The 23,334-nt window shown below is 40.1% G+C and overlaps 1 long non-coding RNA gene across 1 annotated transcript in view; it reads right to left on the bottom strand.

The window, feature by feature from the left end:
- The window catches only part of LOC131382180 (uncharacterized), a 31,436-nt gene extending 9,384 nt beyond the window's left edge, over window positions 1-22,052 (bottom strand). Inside the window, exons 1-2 of the long non-coding RNA XR_009211432.1 lie at window positions 21,738-22,052; window positions 11,164-11,394 (exon numbers count right to left, since the gene is read on the bottom strand). This is a non-coding gene — a long non-coding RNA (uncharacterized LOC131382180). The remainder of the gene's footprint in view (window positions 1-11,163; window positions 11,395-21,737) is intronic.
- Window positions 22,053-23,334: the final 1,282 nt, after the last annotated feature.

Raw genomic sequence — 23,334 nt, 5'->3', positions numbered from 1 at the left:
CTATATGATTATCTCAATAGATGCAGAAAAGGCCTTCAATAAAATTCAACATCCCTTAATGTTAAAAACTCTCAATAAACTAGGTATTGATAGAACATATCTCAAAATAATGAGGTATATCTATGACAAACCCACAGCCAATATCATATTGAATAGGCAAAAGCTGGAAGCATTCCCTTTGAAAACTGGCACAAGACAGGATGCCCTCTCTCACCACTCCTATTCAACATAGTATTGGAAGTTCTGGCCAGGGCAATCAGTCAAGAGAAACAAAGGATATTCAAATGGGAAGAGAGAAGTCAAATTGTTTCTGTTTGTAGATGACATGATTGTATATTTAGAAAACCCCATCGTCTCAGCCCCAAATCTCCTTAAGCTGATAAGCAACTTCAGCAAAGTCTCAGGATACAAAATCAATGTGCAAAAATCACAAGCATTCCTATACACCATAGACAAACAGAGAGCCAAATCACAAGTGAACTTCCATTCACAATTGCTACAAAGAGGATAAAATACCTAGGAATACAATTTACAAGGTATGTGAAGGACTTCTTCAAGGAGAACTACAAACCACTGCTCAAGGAAATAAGAGGGTCCACAAACAAATGGAAAAAACATTCTATGCTCATGGATAGGAAGAATCAACATCATGAAAGTGGCCATACTGCCTAAAGTAATTTATAGATTCAATGCTATCTCCATCAAGCTACCACTGACTTTCTTCACAGAATTAGAAAAAACTACTTTAAATTTCATATGGAACCAAAAATGAGCCCGTACAGCCAAGACAATCCTAAGCAAAAAGAACAAAACTGGAGGCATCATGCTACCTGACTTCAAATTATACTACAAGGCTACAGTAACCAAAACAGCATGGTACTGGTACCAAAACAGATATATTGACAAGTGGAACAGAACAGAGGCCTCAGAAATAATGCCACACATCTAAAACCATCTGATCTTTGACAAACCTGACAAAAACAAGCAATGGGGAAAGGATTCCCTATTTAATAAATGGTGTTGGGAAAACTGGCTAGCCATATGCAGAAAACTGAAACTGGACCCCCTACTTGCAGCTTATACAAAAATTAACTCAAGATGGATTAAAGACTTACATGTAAGACCAAAAACCATAAAAACCCTAGAAGAAAACCTAGGCAATACCATTCAGGACATAGGCATGGGCAAAGACTTCACAATGAAAATGCCAAAAGCAATTGCAACAAAAGCTGAAATTGACAAATGGGATCTAATTAAACTAAAGAGCTTCTGCATAGCAAAATAAACTATTATCAGAGTAAACAGGCAATGTACAGAATGGGAGAAAATTTTTGCAATCTATCCATCTGACAAAGGTCTAACATCCAGAATCTACAAGGAACTTAAACAAATTTACAAGAGAAAAACAAACAACCCCATCAAAAACCGGGCAAAGGATATGAACAGACACTTCTCCAAAGAAGACATTTATGCAGCCAAGAAACTTATGTAAAAAAGCTCAACATCACTGATCATTACAGAAATGCAAATGAAAACTGCAATGAGATACCATCTCATGCCAGTCAGAAGGGTGATTATTAACAAGTCAAGAAACAATAGATGCTGGTGAGGCTGTGGAGAAATAGCATGCTTTTACATTGTTGGTGGGAACATAAATTAGTTTAACAATTGTGGAAGATGGTGTGACAATTCCTCAATGATCTAGAACCAGAAATACCATTTGACCCAGCAATCCCATTACTGGGTATTTACCCAAAGGAATATAAATCATTCTGCTATAAAGACACATGCATACATATGTTTATTGCAGCACTGGAACCAATCCAAATGTCCATCAATGATAGACTGGATAAAGAAAATGTGGTACACCATGGAATACTATGCAGCCACAAAAATTAATGAGATCATGTCCTTTGCAAGGTCATGGATAAAGCCAGAAGCCATCATTCTCAACGAACTAACACAGGAACAGAAAACCAAACACCACATGTCCTCACTCATAAGTGGGAGTTGAAATACGAGAACACATGGACACAGGGAGGGGAACAATACATACCAGGCCCTGTTGGGTGGTGAGAGGCAAGGGGAGGGAACCTAGAGAACGGCTCAATAGGTGCAGCAAACCACCACGGCACACGTATACCTATGTAACAATCATGCATGTTCTGCTCATGTATCCTGGAAGTTAAAGTAAAAATAAAAATAAAAATAAATAAATAAAGCTCTTAATTTATCCTGTAATAGAATATTCTCTCACCTTTTTATTGTCTTGATTAAAAAGGACAATTATCATAATTTAAATATGTGTATGTAAGAATATTCTCCTCTCAAGGCATATCATCAAATAAAACAATTTTCTCAACTTTTTCTTATAAAAACATTTAAATATACAGAAAGTCAAAAGGGAAATACAATGAGCACATATAACCCCACCACCTGGACTCAGCAATTATTAACCTATTTCCATATTTGTTTTATTTCTTTTTTCTTTTTTTTTTTTGAGACGGAGTCTCGCCCTGTCACCTAGGTTAGAGTGCAGTGGCACAATCTCAGCTCACTGCAAGCTCCGCCTCCCAGGCTTACACCATTCTCCTGCCTCAGCCTCCCTAGTAGCTGGGACTACAGGTGCCTGCCACCACACCTGACTAATTTTTTGGATTTTTGGTAGAGGTGCAGTTTCACCATGTTAGCCAGGATGGTCTCGATCTCCTGACCTCATGATCTGCCCGCCTTGGCCTCCCAAAGCTGGGATTACAGGCATGAGGCTGGGATTACAGGCTGGGATTACAGGCATGAGCCACTGTGCCCAGCCCCTATTTCTTCATATATATATATATATATATTTATATACAAATCTATACAGAAAGATACTTGTGTAGCTGACTTCATGAAACATTTTCTCTAAGTATTTTGTCATTTGTTTTCTAAAATAAGAATTTTCTTCTACAAAACCACAATATTATTATTCTACGTAAGAAAATCCGCAATCATTTAATAATATTATCTAAACTAGGTAATATTAATATTATCTTGATTAGATAACTAGACTATACTCATATTTCTCCATTTTTACATGTCTTAGTCTGTTTTATGTTGCTATAACATAATATCACAGACTGGATCATTTATAAAGAGTAGAAGTTTATTTAGCCCACATTTCTGGAGACTGGGAAGTCTAAGAGCATGGCACCAGCACCTGGTGAGGGCTGTCTTGCTATATCATAACATGGTGAAGGGTATCACACGTAGAGAGGGCAAGAGTATGCCAGCTCAGATCTCTTGTCTTCTTCTTATAAAGCCACCAGTCTCATCATGGGGTCCCACCCTGATGACCTTATCTAATCCTAATTAACTCTCAAAGTCCCCACCTCCAAATATCATTAATATGTGGATCTGGGGATTAAATTTCTAACACATGAAATTTGGGAGACACATTCAAACCACAATATTACCTAAAATATCTTTTCTAGAAATATTTTTTCAAACCAGAAATCAACAAATATTTAATCTAGCATGATCTTCCTCACATACGTTTTTTTCCCCATAGCATTTACTTCTTTAAGAGATCAAGCCAGCTATCTTGTGGCATGTCTCTTATTCTAGATTTCTCTCATTGTCTCTTCAAGGTATTTAATTTGTTCCTATTTCCCTTGTATGTCTTACAGGCTAGAAAGAAAATCCAAAGGCTTGATTAAATTACAAAGATATTAAACATTGTTGGTAATAATTCTCCATAAATGATGCTGCCTAATTCATTTCGCATTACATCAGGAGGCATATAAAATCAGATGGTCCCACTATTTGTGATAAATGCTGTTATTGGTTAAGGTAGTGGCTTATGGATTTCTCTACATAAAGATGCATTTCCCATTGCCACTGCCAATCTATGGAGTGATATTTTGTCATATGACCTAATATAGTTTTAACGTACATTTTTACAACTAGAGGTTGATAAAAAATATTGAAGTACGTAACTTCTGATTTTTACAAGTTGCTATTGTCCACATAGCATTCATCTCTTAGTTTCTGTATAATAAATGTGTTCAACTACATTACAATCACCAAACTAAAGCCCATGGACCAAATCTGGCCCACTTCCTGTTTTCATAAATAAAGTTTTATTGGGACACAGCCACTCTCATTTATTTACATATTATCTGTGACCTTTTTTTTTTTTGTACCATGTCAGCAGAGATCAGTATTGTAACAGAAATCATATGGTCCACAAAGCCAGAAATATTTACTCTTTATAAAAAAAAAAATTGCCCCCTCCCCACCCCAGAATTAGATGGTCTCATATCTCTCTGAGTGCTGGCATTGTATTTTGCATATTCCTGCCAGATTATCTAGCACCAAATCTGGCAGGCAAGTACCTAGATTCTTACAATAGCTTTATTGAGGAATAACTGGCATACAATAGGTTGCACACATTTAAAGTGAATAACTTGAATAGTCTGACTTATTAATACATCTGTGAAAACATCACTATGATCAGGATATTGAATGAATCTGTCACCCACAAGTTTCCTTACATCCCTTTGTCTTCTCTTTCCCCCTCCCCAGTAACCGTTGATCAGCTATAGTTACCATAGATTAGTTTGATATATATATTAGAATGATATATAAAAGGAGTATATACAGTATGTACTCTCCTTTTGTTTGGCTTTTGCCACTCAACATAATTATTTTGAGATTATCCACATTCCTGCATGTGAAAGAAACCAAAATATTTCTCAAAATCCTAAGCCCCACCTGCAACCAACTGAACAGACCCTTTCTTGGCCGAGAGGAGCCCAGAAAAACCTTAAAAATGGAATTCCCAGTCACGATGGGAAGGGAGGTTAAACACACTTCATTATACCCCCTCTCTTTTGGAATTTACACACAACTGACCAGCATTAATGTTTCAGTAGGGATCACAAGACTGACAGAATGGATTCTTTGTGGCAGTAAGATACCAAAGTATAAAAGACCTAAGGCAATGCAAGGCCAGGATTAAGTCACACCCTACAAACCAAAAAATCTTGTTGAACTTTTTTAAATTAACCCAATACAATGTAGCTTAATATCCAACCTGACTGCGGTATAGCATCACATGACAGCAGGGCCCCTTATCTTAACATAAGCATTTCTTTGTATTGACTTCAAGTCTTTAGACAAAGCACAACTCTTTCAACCAATTGCTAACTAAAGATTTCCTAAAATCCACTCATGACTGTTATAGCAGGTAGGCAGACATAAGCAGGGCAGAAGAGCACCCCTGTCCCCAACCAGGAATGTCAGGCGATCATCAGGTGATGGTCAGGCAGTTGTTTACTGTCTCTAAAATAATAATTGGTCGCAGCCAGTGCCAGGGAAAGGCAGTCTCCCTGTAGATAAAAAGAAAAACCCGAAACTGGTGATCAGCAGCTTCCTGATAAGATCTCAGGAGTTGGGTGAGTGGGCTCACACATGCACGTTAAGAGGCAAAATGGCAGAGTGTAACTGGTATATGACCTCCTAAAGAAATACAGCTGGTAAGAGAAGAACATCTCTAGTAAGCATTCATACAACTCCGGGAAACACACTGTGCGTGCTCCCCTCCCAGGTGCTGGCAAGCACTGCACATGCAGACAACCCACCCCAAGGGAAGAATCAGGGGAGAAGGCACACAAGACCCTGGAAGTGTGGCAACATATAAAACCCCAAGCCAAAAGGTCAAACCCCGCACTTGCCCTCCAAGGTGCCCACGTGGCCCTCTCCTAATTGTGCTTTACTTTCTTTTCATTCCTGCTGTAAAGCTTTTTAAAAAATTTTCATTCCTGCCCTAAAACTTGCCTTGGTCTCTTTTTCTGCCTTATATCCACCAGTCGAGTTCTTTCTTCTGAAGAGGCAAGAGTTGAGGTTGCTGAAGACCTGTATGAATTTGCCACCAATAACTAGACTACCTGCCACCACTAACATGACTTGTAAGCTTTGAGATGTCCCATATCTGTGGGCTAAACCAATGAATGCTATCCATGTATCGATGTATAATTTTACCCACAATTCCTCTCTTCCTAAAATGTGAAAAACCAAACTATAACCTGACTGCCTTAGGACCAGTCAAGATTTCTTGGATTTGTGTTTTCTCTGGGCTGTGGTCACTCATATAGGCTCAAAATAAACCTCTTTAAGATATTTTACAGAGCCTGTTTTTTCATTAACACCCCAGAATATGCTTCTCTGATGTATTTCAAGATGGCTATTCAGGAGGTCTGGAAATATAAAAATGGCTGAAAAGCTGTCTTTTGTGGGGGAGATTTGCATCTGTAGAGAAAATCTGCATTGGTGCAGCCAAGCTTTCTCTGAGGTCCTCCCTTGTCCAATCTAGGGAAGATGAACTGAGGCTGACACCTTTAAAGTCTGAAAGAAACCTATACCATCTATTCTCTCTGAGGGCTGCCACCTGAGAGGTTTCATCTACATAACGAGACCACCTTTGCTAGCCACGTCTCCTCTTCTCCCACTCCCGTAACTCACTTGCCACCATCCAAGCCCTATTCTTTCTGTAACCTCAAGATGGTATAAAAGCTCAACCATCTTACCTTTCTTTAAGATCTTATATATTTTGTTCCACAAGATAATGCCTGCCTCTCAGCCTCATTCAAATTCAAAAGAGAATCATTTACAAGTTAATTCCTGTCTCCCTGGTTCATTCTTTCTCCCTAATACACACTTACTGTCCTGCAAGAGAATTGTCTACATTCCTCATATCCTCCCTCCCTTATGAAAAGCGTATATAAGCTTCTTCAACTCATTTAGGGCGTTGGGGTAAACATTCCATGGTTCTACTCATGCATGTTAATAAATCTGTATGCAATTCCTCCTATTAATCTGCCTTCTGTACGTTGATTTTCCAGCAAACCTCCAGAGGGCAAAGGGGAAGCTTTCCCTTGGCCGCTATACCTGTCTCCTTTTTTATTGCTGAGTGGTATTCCATTGCAGGAATATACTAAAATTTATTTGTTCAGTCACCTGTTAATGGACATTTGGGTTGTTTCCAGTTTTACGTTACTACATATCAAGCTGCTATAAACATATTGTACAAGACATTATATGGACATATGCTATTATTTTTCTTGAGTGAATATCTAGAAGTGAACTGTCTGGATCATATGGTACTGTGTGTCTTTAAAAATGTTTGTAGTGACTTCACATTCAGAAGCCTCTGTCATTTAGGGTTGTGTTTCATTAACTTTTTATTGTTTTTAAGTCCCAAGATAGAAAATTATACCTATAGTCAAGAGAAATTCATGAACTCTGATGATTTATATTAGTAAACATAATGTACATATAAATAAACTGGCACGGAGTGCATACTGCAGTCATTTTCAAATGATACTTTGAAATTAGTTAATTCTAGTTTAAGATACTTTGTAAGTAATTATATGTTTCAAGGATTCTCTTCCTTCTCAGAAGTTACTTCAGTGATTAAAAAGCTTAAAAGGTTGATGTCTGTGTCTTACATTTCCAAAAATCTCAGAATACAACCACGGGTTCTGAAGCTTCATGGTATTGAGGATCCTTTTCTTTGAGTTGGGAGCCACTAAAGGGTCTTCTCGTTATTTTGAAGGATTCAACCAGCTCTCTTTAATTGTCTGGTGATAAATAACGGTAGCAACTCTGGCTAGCTTTTTAAAGGAAAATGTATTGTCAGGGTGTGACTCAGCTCCCAGGATGAAGAAAGTTGAAGAACTGGGTTTGAAAGAGGTGAGACCCAGGAAATCAGAATGCCTCCTCCAGGAGCATCTCCACAGCCTCCCAGGGCTACAGCACTCAAGGAATTGAGCTGCAGCAGTTTCTTTCCTCCTTGCATCTCTCAACTCAAGTTTCAAAGTCTGAGAATGAAGCAACCTCTCTACCAACATCAGAACATGAGCTATGCACGTGGTTGCACCAGGATAGCAAAAGGAAGGGTCTAACAAAAGAAGTCTTCAAACTCACCATTAACTATTGGCATGCCTGTGCAAGCAATTGGGTTTGCCATCCCACCAAGACTGCACAGAGTGGAGAAGAGTTCATCTTCCCCAGGAAACTGAAGCTGTCAGAAAAGGCAAATGAATGCTGCTCTGCCTAAAGGCTGACAACCCCTTATACTGGCAAGTGGTGTTAGAAAAGATGCATTCTATTCTCTTCAAGTTCAATCAGATCTTAAAACCCACTTTAGCTTTCTATCTAATGGTTATCAAGACAAATGTATTCTTTCTGCTTGACCTTCACTTCTTCAAACAGAAAACAAAACCACAGTGTCTGAGGGAGCTAAATAAAGCTCAGATACACATGAGAAATCCTGGCTTATCATTTTTATGGAAGACTGACCCTGTGCAGGCCAGCATTGACAGTAGCACCAGACTATTGGCTGTTGTACAGAGTCCTGACTCAAGCAGCAGGTACCTTATTTGCAGTTAAAAACTCTTGACTAAGAAGAATAACCTTCAACTTTCAAGCAAACCACAGGTAGCTTCTATTCTGCAGCATGTGGGACTGCACTAAGACTGGTGAGAATTGCACAATGTTGATGGCATGTGGAATGTTATGCAATAGCACAAGTTCTCATATGCTAGGAAAGAGTTTAGGTTTGAGACCCCTGAGAACTGGAAATGGATGAGATGACTGTTAAATATATAATCCTATGATGTTTAAAGACAAAAAGATAAGGTAAGAACATGTTTCTGTCCTGTGAGATAACTTTGTTGCTCCTAGTTGCAGAAACTCTTAACTGCACTTTGTTCAGTCTGAGGAAAGACTTGAATAAATAAAAATAGCTAGCAGTAGAAGGAATGTCCTTGTGCACAGGTGTATAAAGTTCTAACATTCGCTTGCACCTTTTCAGACAACATTTTCTAAGTATTTGAAAAATTAAGTTTAGACTTACAGAAAAGTTGCAAATATACTACAGGGAGCTCCCGAATATCCTTTACCCAGATTTCCTTAAGGCTAACATCTTATGTAATTTGGTACAACTATCAAAGTCAAGAAATTAACATCAATGCAATACTATTAACTAATCTACAGATGTTATTTGAATTCCGCCTGTTTTCCCATTAATGTCCTTATTGTGGTCCAGGATCTAATCCAGGATTCCACATTGCAATTAGTTATTGTGTCTCCTTGGTCTCTTCTAATCTATGGCAGTTTTTCTTTTTCTCTCACGGCCTGGGAACTTTTGAAGTATACAAATCAGTTGTTTTGTGGAACACTCTTTAATTTGGGTTTGTCTGATATTTCTCTCAGAATCAGAGTGAGGCCATGCATTTGTTATGGATTGAATGTTTGAGTCTCCCCCAAATTCACGTGTTGAAATCCTGGCTTGTAATATGACGGTGTTAGAAGGCCAGGCCTTTTGGGAAGTAATTAGGTGATGAGAGCGGAGCCTCAAGAATGGAACTAGTGCTCTAATAAGAAGAGATTGCCAGGCGCTGTGGCTCATGCCTGTAATCCCAGCACTTTGGGAGGCCGAGGTGAATGGATCACCTGAGGTCAGGAGTTTGAGACCAGCCTGGCCAACATGGTGAAACCCAGTCTCTACTAAAAATACAAAAATTAGCCAGGCATGGTGGTGCACACTTGTAATCCCAGCTACTCATGAGGCTGAGGCAGGAGAATCACTTGAACCCGGGAGGCAGAGGTTGCAGTGAGCTGAGATCGCACCACTGCACTCCAGTCTGGGCAACAGAGTAAAACTCTGTCTCAAAAAAAAAAAAAAAAAAGAAGAAGAAGAGACATGGGAGCTTGCTTCCTCCGTCTGTCTTCTTTCTACCATGAAGGGACACAGCAGGAAGACAGCCATGTGCAAACCAGGAAGTAGGTCCTCACCAGACACCAGATCTACTGGCACCTTGGTCTTGGACTTTTCAGCCTCCGGAACTGTGAGAAATGAATACTTGTTATTTAAGCCACTCCATCTACGGCAATTTGTTATAGCAGCCTGATCTAAGCTAGCATTTGTGGCAGGGATACCACGGAAGGGCCACCGTGCCCTTTCAGTGCATCACGTTGAGGGCACCTGGTAACAACCTGTCTAACTTCTGGTATGACTCATTTTGATCCCTTGATTAACATGGTGTTGGTGAGGTTCCTGCACGGTCCTTCCTGTTTCCCTGTGCTAAAATGTTTTAAAAAGATACTTTTTGACTATGCAAATACCCTGCTTCTCATCATACTTTTACCCATTAATTTTATCACCCATCAAAGATTTTTGCTTCTCAATAATTGTCACTGTGGCGTTTACTTGAAAGTAGTTTTCTATTTTTATCACTTCTACGTTTTCTATGTTCATCACTGGAATTCAACTGTGAGGCAGAATTTAGCAAGAATTTTCTAAATGTCTATGCTGTGAGGGCACTGGGTCAGGGGACCAGCCTTCCTTCTGTTCTTCTAGGGGGTCAGTGCTGGTCAGACAAGCTCTGTCTGGCTGTTTGATCCCCCCCACAGCAGCTGCTGAGGGAGGAGGAGAGGATCCACTCCCCTTGGCTCTTTGCTGCCCCTGTGTTTTTTCTCCTGCTGTTCCTTACACCGGAATGCCTTCCCCCCACCGTCTAATTGTTCTTCAGGCCTCTGCTCCTATAAATCCTTAGCAGGGAGCTTTCCTGTGCTTCTTCCTCCACAACCTTAGCACTTCTGTGTGCTCTCTCTGTCACAGCAAAAAATATGCTATCACAAAACAGCCACATTTTCTTTTACGAGTCTGACCACACTGTGAGTAAGATCACATTATCTCTAGATTCCTGAGCTATCTGGCAATGTCTGACTTACGGGACCTCCCTGGGAAGGGTTAGATGAAGAATGAATGAATGTAAAATGGAGTATTTGTCACAACCCCCTTTTTTACATTGAACATTGCAACATATTTATTAAGGTATAATTCATACAGAGAAAAATTCACTTTTGTGGTGTGTAGTTCTATGAATGTTGATGAATGTATAGTGTCAGGTAATCATTACCACATTAAGATACAGAAATCTTGCCCCACCCTGAAAAAGTTTTCTTGTCCTCTTTAAGGTCATTCACCCTTACCTCCACTTTCACCCCTGGAAACCCCTGATCTATTCTCTATTAATTTAGTTTTGCCTTTTTCTGAATGTCATATAACTGGAATTATAAAATATGGAGCCTTTAGAATTTGACTTTTTTTTAACTTACCATAATTCTTGTGAAATCCATCCATATTGCTGTTTCTATCAGTACTTTAGTCCTTTTTATTGTTGAGTAATATTCCATTTTATGGATTTCCTATGGTTTCTCCATTCACCAGACACTGGACATTAGGTTGTTTCCAGTTCTGAGGATGACAACTAAAGCTGCCACAAGCCTTCATGAACCCTTTTTTTCTTTGCGTGTAGACTTATGTCTTCATTTCTCATGTGAACATACCTAGGAATAGAAAGGCTGGGTCATATGGTAAGTATATGACAGACATCAGAAGATGCTGCCAAACCACTTTCCCAAGTGGCTGCAGCTCTTTGCATTCTGACCAGCACTATGTGGGAGTTTCTCCTCACTCTCACCAGAACACTGAAAGCTCGGGTGAGTGTCCCCCGTTATTTTAGACAAATTATGTTAGCTCTCTTTTCATGGGCTTATTTGCCTTTTTATTTGTTTTTTCATTCCTGAGACTACCAGGGAAGTATATCTTCTCTGCTGAAGTATCTATTCAGATATTTTGCCCATTTCTTTTTCTGTCATTTTTTATTATTGAATTTTGAAACCTCTTTATATGTTCCATATAGAGCAGAACTTTTAAAATTGGATGAAATCCAATTTATTATTTTTTTCCTTTTGTGGTTTGTGCTAACATTTATTTGTTTTGGTTGATTAGTTGTTGGTTAAACCTCCTTGTCTGAATTCTTTTCTTCACCTTGGTAAGATTTTTTGGAAAAACAATACAAGTCATGGTTTCTAGGGCCATATTTAAGTCAAGTCACTTAGTCATCAAGTGACGTCATTTTCTTATAGGTTAAATGGGAAGAAAAGTTTCTTCTTTTTGGGAAATTTTTGTGTTGTCTCTGGTAAAAGTCAAGATAATTGCCTTCAGTGAGAATGAGAAAGTGATTGGGCTTTTAGAGTTTTATGTTAGTAGCAGCAGCAGGTGGAAGAGGCAAGAAGGAGTGAGAATATACGGCAAAAGACCTGACAGAATAAAGTGATGTCAGGGGCTCCTCGCCTGGAGGGAGAGAAGGAGAAGCAGCAGGAGAGGGAATTCGGAGAGGGACCACCTTTCCATTGACACACACATGCCCTCAAGCAGGAAGTAAAAGTTTTAGAAGCAGATAAAAAAATTATTATTCAAATTTTTATTATTCAATATAAAATTATTATTCAGGTTTTTGTCTAAAAACTGGAAAGAAATAGAAAAAAAACTCCAGATGTTTCTATATATTGATGGTGTCATTACCACTTCCTGAGGAAAGGTACCTTTTTCTGGAAGTATTTTCTGGCCTCGGTTCCCTTTAGAAGGTCAGTTTAAAAAAAAAAAAAAGAAAGGGAATGCCATACAACGGAGTCAAGTGTCTCTTACAAGGAGTGCCTGCTATGCGCCAGCATTTGTGTCAGGAACTATACATGCTGCCCCCCAGCCCACCTTATTTGGTGTTTACACCACCTTGCTGAGGACTCAGCATGCTAGGAGGCTCTGGTCCAATAACTGCAGAATGTAATAGAATACAAGTGATCCAACAATACAGTATAACTGAAAGTCTATGTGACTCTCTTGGGAAAGTCAAAATTTATTCTTCTTTATCATACTTCACTGCATCAGGCTTCTCTTTCTGAAGACAAATGAATTCAGAGAGAAGCACTGGGCTCTCAAGGTAGTAATTGAATAATGCTCTGCTAAGATAGAATGACTTCGTAACATCCTGTCCCATCACGTCCTGTGTTATAATATAGGTACATCTTAGGACAAAAATGCCCTTCTTTGACATTGTTTGCATGTATCATTGCAGAGTCCCTTGACTCTACTTCCCTTCCAGACCGGGGAGGTTTTAGGTACACCAGGGTGGCCATCCCCAGCCCAGCCCATCATAAGAAGCTTCTGATAGAGTCATTTTTCACCACCTACCTCACAAGTAAATTGTGCATCACCTTTCAAGTAGGATGCGATAAGATCTTATCAGACAGGCCTTCACTAACTGGAACCAGAAAAAAAAAATCTGTCCATCTGGCCTGGGCAATATGCCCTCCTGGAAAATTACTGAATAGCTCCAAACTCCATAAAAATACATTCCTTAAAATGCCAGCAGAAGGCACAGACTTATGGAGAAATGAAGAAATTATGCAGCCTGCGCAAAGCTCCATTCATCACAGGCTTGGGGAACAAGAATAAATGCCCACCCAGACTTTGTGCCAGGAACATTAATAATTAGTTCACGGGAGCTGTCACTCAGGAATGCCCTGGCCCTGATTCAGATTCTAGGCTTGGGAGAATGTAATATAAACACTCTGAGACTAGAGTAATGAGACATTTTGTCCTGTGTGGGTTGAGAATCAGAAGCAACCCTCCTGCTACCAGGAGGCAGTGAGAAGTGATGGCTTTGGGGACGTCTCTATGGGCTAAGGAAGGCTTGCCAAGTTAATTCCAGCTGACTTTCCTTTTCTCTTACTGAACCGTTGACAGAAATTTGTTGTTGTTGTTGTTGTTGTCTTCCTTGCAGAGGGGAAAGCTATCAGACTAAGGTCCACTGTGTGCCTCCTTATCTCTTCCACTGCCACCGTCTGCTCGCAATTGCTGTGATGTCTCCTAACCGGCCTCCCCACTTTCTCCTTCTCATGATCCTTCATGTCTGTGTTATGGGCTGAATTTCGTACACTGAAGTCTTAACTTCCAGTACATCAGAATGTGACCGTAGTTAGGGATAGGGTCTTTAAAGAGGTACCTAAGTTAAAATGAGGTCATTACAGTGGGCTTTAATGCAATATTACGGGTGTCCTTATAAGGAGAGGAAATCAGGACACAGACACACAGAGAGAAGGCCACGTGAAAATGCAGGGAGAAGGCGGCTGTCTACAAGCCAAGGAGAGAGGCCTGAAAGAAACCAGCCCTCCCACAACCTTGATCTCAGACTTCCAGCCTCCAGAACTGCAAGAAATAAAATTCTGTTGTTTAAGCTCCCCAGTCTGTGATAGTTTGTTATAGAGCCCTGGCAAACTAGTACACACTGCCACCTCACAAATCACTCCATGCACTTCTGACAGTGCCCTTCTGCTGCCTAATGATTAAAGTGCAAAGGTCTGGCCCTGGCAGTGAAGTCATTTTTATAATGATCCCCCTTCATCTTGCCTTACAGTGCCCTACTTACTTTTAAGTTCAGCTCCCTTGAGCGTCAGTTTTTAACCCACACTTTCTCATTCCTTGGCCTGTGCCTGTGCTGTTCCCATGCTGACATCACTCTTCCCTCAATCTCAAGCATGGGCCCCCTTCTCCATGGAGACTTTCTTATTCTCCCAGCTGAGACAACCCTCTTTGATATTTCTTCTATGACATGTATAATTTCCACTCACATTCTAAATATTTATGCACATGTTCTGTGTATCTAGGAGCCATGCTGGATTCAACTTTGCATTTCTTCTGGTCCCAACATATTTCTTTGCACACTAGAAGTTTTCCACCAATATCAGTTGAATAACTAGTAGAAATAACATGTGAGTGTTAATGGCTGTATGAACCCCTGCTAAGAAATATTTGTGCTTAAGTGTATTTTAAAAGGTAGAATGGGGTAATGAAAATAACCAGCTAGTGATGAAACAAATCTGGCTACAAATGTTGGCCAGACCACCACTTAGTGTCTTTCTGCATGTCCCTTGACTTTAATGCCTCTTTGCTACCTCTAAAGGGGATATTTCTATCTCCTCTATAGGATTATTATATGGGTTAGAGACAGTAAATCTGCAAAGTTCTTACACATACTAGACCCTCAGAAATGTTAATTTCCCTCCTTTATACTCATCTGAAAATGCTTAACCTAAAGAAATAAGGTTCTAACAGAATTTTAAACATTAGAGGCAGCTGGCTGGGCCAGCCATCTTTGTAGGAAGCTCTCACTGTCTGAGGAGCCCACACACTGTCCTGTACCATGCTAGGTAAACAACTTGCTCCTCTGCTCCCCACTTACGTCATGAGTACTGAGAACAAGGTGATCAGAAGAGATTCTCACTCATTCTCATCATTAGATCTGACATGAGAACTCCACATACAGTTTAAGGGCTTCATCATGTGTGTCCAAAGGGCCAGGGGCTGTTATACCTCAATCGGGCTTGATGGGATCCTGGCTGGCATACTGTGAGAATACAACACATGTGAAGTTTGGTTCATTTCAGCAGATATTTAACAAGTGCCTTCCACTTGTGGATCTACAGAGTGTACTTCCTCACCTTCCAGCATTTTCACCCCCATGTGGATGTAAACAGACACACAGGCAGAGCACTGTGAGCTAGAGCAGGTGATTGCAAGTTCAGTGGGTCCTCATTATTAGTGTATTCTGTATTTGCAAATTCACCTATTTGCCAAAATTTATTTGTAACCCCCAAATCAATACATACTGCACTTGCACCATCATTTAAAGACATGTACAGAGCAGCAAAAATTTTAGCCACCTGACATTGCTGTTCCCAGCAGAGATGGTGCTCTGTCTCCTCATTTTAGCTCTCATACTGTAAACAAGTGTCCATCTCATGGTCCAGGTAGTGCCACATTTTCCACAGTTTTGTACTTTTTGTTGGTGATTCTGCTGTTTAAAACAGATCCCAAGCATTGGCCATGCTGTCTAATATTCTCAGGTGCAAAAAGGCTGTGACATGACTTACAGGGAAATACATGTGATTGATAAACTTTGATCAGGCATGAGTTCTAGTGCCACTGGCTGTGAATTCAATGTTAATGAATCCACAATGTATATTAAATAAGGGGTTTTTAAGCAGAAACAGAAATAAAACAAGGATGTGTCAATCGGTTGATAAAAATGTGACCAGAGGCTCTTAGGAACTTAATCTTATATTTCCCCTTAGGAACAGTGGTTCAGCATTTACTAATTCACCATTCACAGTGACTTTATAGAACACAAATACAGCAAATAATGATAACTGACTGTATTTGGTATAAAATTCAGTTTGGAAGTTGAAAGTGGTAGGTGAGGTTGGAGAGACACAAGCAAGGAAGTTTCTTAAATGGTGGGACTGGGCTTTATCTTGCTGCTGGAGAGTCAATGGCAGGGAAACATGATTAAATTTTTATTTTTACATTCTGGTGCCCATGAAAGGAATGAATTTGAAGAAGGGTTTTGACAACAGGTGCTGGTGGATAAAACAACTTTCCAGGATTCTTTTCCCTGCATCAGCCAGTGGCACAGGACTTCTAAGTATAACTTCCACTTCTAAAAATATAACACTGTGCATGCAATGGACTGGAAAAATGAGAAAGCTTGCTCCAAAGAGCCACATAAGCCATGCTTAGCCATACTGAGTGTGTGGCTGAACAAACACTTAGTAAAGAGCTTATGGTGTGGTACATGCAGAAACACTGCCAACGTGGGGATGGAGACTCAATGAAGAAAGGCTGCAGGACTTTTGGGCTTTGACAGGACAGGGTCATGGAGTTATTTGCCTGTGAACATGCCCTACTCTTCAAGAGAAGTGGAAAATAACCCTGAAGGCAATTCAGAGCTAATCAGGGCCACCACCTCAGTTTCAACAGGCAGACGCCCTCTACCTGGAGCCTTGGGGACAGAGCTGAAGGGGCAGGACCCCTACCTAGAGCTATGGGGTGGCATTGACATGCCAGTGAGCTTGGAAGGTGAGACATGGAGCCAAAGAGAATTATTCTTGAGCCTTAAGATCTAATGGAATTTGACATGCCAAGTTTTGGATTTGCTTGGGAACTTCTGCTACTTTCCTTTTTGAATGTGAAAGTTTATCCTATGCCTGTCCCATGATTATATTTCAAAAGCACATAACTTGTCAGGTTTCACAGGTTCACAGCTGGAGAGGAATTTGGCCTCAGGATGAATTGTATCTTGAGTCTCACCCCATCTGATTTAGATGATATTTAGATAAGACTTTAAACTTTAGATTTTAGAGTTAATCCTGGTATGGGGTTGTCAAAATGGAAGGCCGGGCATGGTGGCTCATGCCTGTAATCCTGGCACTTAGGGGGACCAAGGTGGGTGGATCACGAGATCAAGAGATCGAGACCATCCTGGCCAACATGGTGAAACCACACCTATACTAAAAACAGAAAAATTAGCTGGGCTTGGTGGTGCATGCCTGTAGTCCCAGCTACTTGGGAGACCAAGGTAGAAGAATCGCTTGAACCCAGGAGGTGGAGGTTGCAGTAAGCCAAGATCATGCCACTGCACTCCAGCCTGGCAACAGAGTGAGACTCTGTCAAATAAATAATTTTTAAAAAAAGAAATTTATTTTACATGTGAGAAACATATAAATTTTGGAGAGGCAGGGCTAAAATGCTATGGGTTGACTTGTGTCCCCCCAAAATTTGTATGTTGAAACACTAATCCCCAATGTGATGGTATTTGGTGACAGGGCCTTGGGGAGATAATTAAGTTTAGAAGAGGTCATGAGTGTGTGGGTCATAATCTCTTTGTGACTGTGTTAGGATTACCGTCCTTATAAGAAGAGACACCAGAGAGCTGGCTCTCTCTCCCTCAACCCTTACCTCCCACCATGTGAGGACACAGAAAAAGGCAGCCAGCTATAAACCTGAAAGAGAGGCCTCACCAGAAACCAACTACGCTGTCACATTGATCTTGTTCTTCTACTATCTAGAACTGTGAAACAATACATTTCTATTATTTAAGTCACTCCATCTATGGTATTTTGTTATGGCAAATGAGTAGTCCAAGGCAGCCTGCAAGCTGTAAAAGTTCTAGAGGTGATTTCGGGGACATAGTAGACAGACGTTTTTATTTTATTATTTTTGTATGTGGGGACAAAAATCAATTTGGGAATTGTGTGTATGGTTATCTTTCTACTGGAAAATTTATTATGAGGAGAAAAAATCAGATATTTCAAAATTTAAATTCCTTCCTTTATCTGATTAATAAAATAATGCATACATGCATTTCATGCATATATAACATACATATATGCATACATACATTCTTACACTTCTCTTTACTTTGGAACACATTAGAAAGAGCTATAAATTGGGAGGCAGAAGATTTTGTTTCAAGTCCTGATTTTGCCACCTACTAGATGGGATCTCTGCTCCTCAGTTTCTTCAATGGTTAAATAAGGACAATAATATTGTGTTAGCTTCACCCTGATCATAAGATAATTGTTGGAAGACAAATCGACCATATACATTTAAAAAAAGTTTAAAGGCTATAAAGATGCAAAGTTTAAACATGGCAGAAATAGAATTGCTTCTGAATTGCTGGGAACCCAAGCCTGAAATAATTCTTGGAAGGAAGAAAGTCACTTAGGACTTTATAAGTGTCACATTGCTCTTCATGGTTTAAGAACACCAAAATAGCTAAGAAATGTTACATAAGGAAAATCACTTCTACCACTTGATAATAGTAGTTTTTATGGAACTCTGCTTTTGCTCTCATCTGCATGAACAAATATATCCACATGCAAGCTAGGTCCTGCTTCAACTAAAATTCTAAAACAACAAAAAACAACAACAGAAAATCCTTGTATTAGAAACTGAAGTGGCCAACTAATTAATTTATCCTGCCCACAATTATCTGTGTACCCATTATGTGCTTAGCATTGCTCTAAAGGTTTTAGGAGGTGCCCAGCAGCATCCAAGCTTCCTTTGAGAAGATTACAATGCAGTAGGGAATAAGAGAATGTCACAAAAGAGCTGTTAAATAGAGCAGGGAAGTAGTACAAGAGATGTCACAGGCAGATTTGTGACAAGTGCTGACAGCATGTCAAGATTTCAGAGAATGAAGGATGAGAGAAAGCTGAGCTAATCATTGAATTTCCTGTTGAAAAGAAAGGACTTGAGTTGGATATTGATAATCAACTAGGATTTGGATAGGAGACAAAGATGAGGATGGCTTTGATTACAGAAATATGAGTTCAGGAAGTCCTGTACAAGTCCACCAGCTGGAACTATCTAGGAAGAATAACAATCTTTACGTACAGTGTAATCCATAGTACAACGGCAACTCTACTGTGGATTACACTATAATCCTGTGGTGATCATGAATGCCCTGATAACATAGCCCAGGCCACTACATCACCAATCCTGCTTCCTTTTGGGTCACAGGGCCTTCAAAGTATATGAACCATTGAAATTATAATTTAAAACAATAATGCCTAAAATGAGTTTCATGAAACCTTGATACCTTTTGACATGTATCAGTAAGTGTCGCCTCTAAAAATGAAGACATGTGCTTAAAAAAGTTTAGGAAACACTAAATACCGTATCTCCACTGGAGAGCTTCAATGCACATTATTAGCTGCACTAGATTGATTTTAGTAACTCTGCTCCATTCCTGCCCCCTGCTTTATAAAATCCAAAAATTCTTTAATGGTGGGCAGAAAACAAAGATACTCAACTAAATGAAGGGCAGAATTCTTAGTTACTTACATCTCTGAAGGAGAGAAGGCTGCCACACAGGGCCACACGGGGAGTTGCACCTGGGGATGGGATAACAGTAAACTGGAGATGCAGAGAGCAATTTATGTCTGGTGTACGACAAGCCGGGTCTCACAGGATTCCTGTGAATTGACTAATTTGAATAATTTTGTGGACTCAGTACTTAGAGACTGTCCCTAATTGTCTGGGGTCTGGCCCCAGGCTAATTGGGTGAGTGCATAGTGGTTTGCAGTGTAAGAGCCCAATAAGGAAAATGCTTAATCAGTTGCTCAAGGAAGGGAACTGACAGGCTTCTGGTGGGTACCTCAAATTGGGTGAAGATAACATTTCCAAAAGCAACAATAAACAAAATAGAGCACTCCCTCCTGTGATCTCTACTACATTCTAGGGGCTAGAAGCCTGATAACTACATTAATAAGATTCCAGAGGGAACAGAGTTCAGACTAGACGCTGCCAATGGAGAAGCACTTACATGAAAAGTAACAGGCAAAAGGGAGAGATCTACTGTTGTTTCTCCAGCAAGTGGCAGGAGTACATCTGAGATTTGTGAGATGCAATGTTTTCTAGTCCTTTCCAGACATTCCCCTGAACATTAGTCACCTCAGGTCTGGAGACAGTAGTGATAGCAACAGCAGCTTCCTAACTGTGGTGCTCTTTGGATCTAATGGTGGCTTTACCTGATCTTTGCAACTTCAGGCCCTTCCAACAGAGTTGCAAGCTCCCAATCTCCTGCATTAAATATTTTTCTGCCAGAAATCTACAGTGATTGCTGCTTTCCTGACTGTGTCCCAACAATATAGCATAGTTAAATTTCTGAGAACCCATGCTATAAAACAAAACAAAACAAAATAAACTAGCATTTCCCAAATATGTTTGACCGTAGAACCTGACTCCCCATTTCCTCTTCTCCCCAAAACCACCTTCTGATATCTTGAAAAATTCGTTTCATGGTGCACCCTTTGGAAAACATCTATAGACTTATATGTTGAGAACTAGGAGTCCAGAAATGTGGGCTTAATCTCAGCTGTGTGACCTTGGGTAGGTCACATCACTTATCTTGTCTTTAGTTTCTCTGCTAGATCAAAAGAAGAGTTGGATAAAGATAATCAGGAATTTTAGCTCTAATTTGTTTCCATTCTGTAAGAAATGTTGTCCTTAAAAACTATCATTGTTCAGGTAGAAAAAGATAAAAATTAAAAAAAGAACTACTGTGTTTTCCTTTGCCTTCTCTTCCTTTTTGGCTTGGTTTGCATGAATATTTTGAGTCAAGCTAGGAAAATTCCAAGAAAACTGGCAGCAAGTGAATAAATGCTGGATAGCTCTTACTAAAGTGATGTGGTGTTTTTAGAACTTTAATATATTAATGTGGATCCTAGAAATGGTCCCTTCAGAAGTGGGTTTCCTTTTGTACTTTCTGTACACCGCACAGAAAGGAAGAGATACAAGAAAGAAACCTCCAGCACTCAAACTGAGTCATTCTAAAATGTAGCAAGCTCCCTGTCACTGAGAACATTCAAGTAGAAACTAGATGTCAGCATGGCAGGAATAACACAGTTAGTTTTGTCTTTATTTTGCTATTTTTCTGAGAGGGATGGCACAGACCATTTATACAGATCCCCACATTTTACAGACAAGGAAACAAAAAATCATCGAGGTTATATGGATTCCCCTAGGTCACACAGCAAATCCATGGCAGAACTGGGAGAAAGACACTAGATGTCTCCTCCCTATTCCCCACTACACTCTTCTGTACATCTGGAATTCATTTGAACCTCTTTGAGGAGTAATGTTCCATCACTCAACCTTCATTTTTACATCTCTTTAAAGAAGCAGAGTCATTTTAATGTGAGCTGAAAGAGACTCAATGTTGCCAGATACTGTGGGAAGGTGACGAAGTCGGAAAGTTTGAAGTCAACTTTTTGCCCTCAGAATCCTTTTATTTGGGCATCCATGACAGGGAGACCCCCCATGCTCCAGCCTTGCTGTGCCCACTGGTGCCAGACCAGGCACCAGGATTCTGAACATCCCATGGCCCCTCTACCCTCAGACAGTCCCTCTTGTCTCATTTTTGAAACTTCAGTCCCTGCAGACAGCGCGAAAAACCAACCTGAATACTAGCGTCATCTACATAGTTTGAAAACAAACTACTCACCTCAGAGAGGCCACAAAATACAGCCTGAAGGTGACACCATTTGTGGTGTGGCTGCTTGGAGCTGGGAGCTGGGCTTCCTCTGCCAACTACTTGACAGAATCCACATTCGTGTTCTCAATGCAGCTGGTAGTGGGTGTGTGTGTAGGGTAATGGCCTTTTCTTTTATTATCCAAATGCTCTTGAGGAGGGAACCAAAAAAAAAAAAAAAAAAGTGCTGCTAAAGCAGAGAGCTATGTCTGTGACTTTGCAGAGAAACAGGTGCTTAATGCAGATCTGATTTTATCCTGAGCTTTTTCCCCAAAGAAAACCCAAATGTGGTGAAGAAGAAAGAAAGCCACTGAGGTTTTCTCTTTTCCTAAGGATGGTAGAAAGAAAGAAAAGTAACATCGTATTAAAAAAAAGTCTGAATTTTTACCTATGGAGTTATATGTTTATTGACTGGGTGATGAAATTATTGGAAGCCCAAACATCAGCATCATGCAATACACTCATGGTAAACTTGTACATGTACTCCCTGAATCTTAAAAAAAAAAAGTCTGAGTTTTAAGTAAGCTATTTGTTCCTTTTGCTTTACATTATGTGGGATTCATTTAGACTTCTGAGAACTTCCAACAGTGAGGAAGCAAGGGATAGTTGCAAAAAGGCAGCCCTGATTTTCCAACAAGTTGTGCTTAGAGATTGTGCTGGAAGTCAAGAGGGCAGTTTAGATTAGGATGATTTGAGCCTTGCACTTTTTTTTTTTTTTAAATAGTTAACACTAAGCAACACCTTTAACTCTACTCTACTCTCTTGGCCCCCATGCTGAATTGATCGCAGATTCTGTTGATGATTTCCCTTTGATTCCACATCCACTGTCACTCTATCACTATTCCTTGCCTTTTACTCTTGTTGTTGGCTGCTATAGTCTAAATGTTTATGTGCCCTCAAATTCGTATGTTAAAACCTAATCACCAATGTAATGATGTTAGGAGATGGAGCCCTTGGGGGGTGACTAGGTCATGATTAGTGCCCTTACAGAAGAGGCCTCAGAGAGCTGTCTAGCTCCTTCCACCATGGGATGAGAGTAAGAAGGCACCATCTGTGAAACAGAAAGCAGGCCTTCCCTGGATTCCAAAATTTCCACCACCCTGATCTTAGACTTCCTAGCCCCCAGAACTGTGAGAGATAAATTTCTGTTGTTGATAAGCCCCCCAAGATATGGTATTTTAGTATAGCCTGGACAAATGGACTGAGTGGACCAAGACATTGACTTCTTACTGGCATGCTGCTTCCACTCTCAACTCTCTACAACTGGCCCATGTGGCCCCTGAACACAACCTTCTTAAGCAAGATATAATTCTATGAGTCCCTCATTCAAAATCCTATGATATCTTGACCCTCAAGTCCCTTCATGACTGTGATGGTTAATATTGAGTGCCAACTTGATTGAATTGAAGGATGCAAAGTATTCTTCCTGGGTGTGTCTGTGAGGGTGTTGCTGAAGAAGATTAACATTTGAGTCAGTGGACTGGGAAAGGCAAACCCACCCTAAATCTGGATGAGCACCATTTAATTAGCTGTCACCTTGGCCAGAATAAAAATAGGCAGAAGAACATGA

Source organism: Hylobates moloch, unplaced genomic scaffold (assembly GCF_009828535.3).
Source record: "Hylobates moloch isolate HMO894 unplaced genomic scaffold, HMol_V3 SCAFFOLD_21, whole genome shotgun sequence".
In the NCBI taxonomy this organism is placed as follows: Eukaryota; Metazoa; Chordata; class Mammalia; order Primates; family Hylobatidae; genus Hylobates; species Hylobates moloch.
The sequence above is the reverse complement of the archived record's forward strand: the minus strand, read 5'-3'. Positions and strand labels throughout refer to the sequence as shown.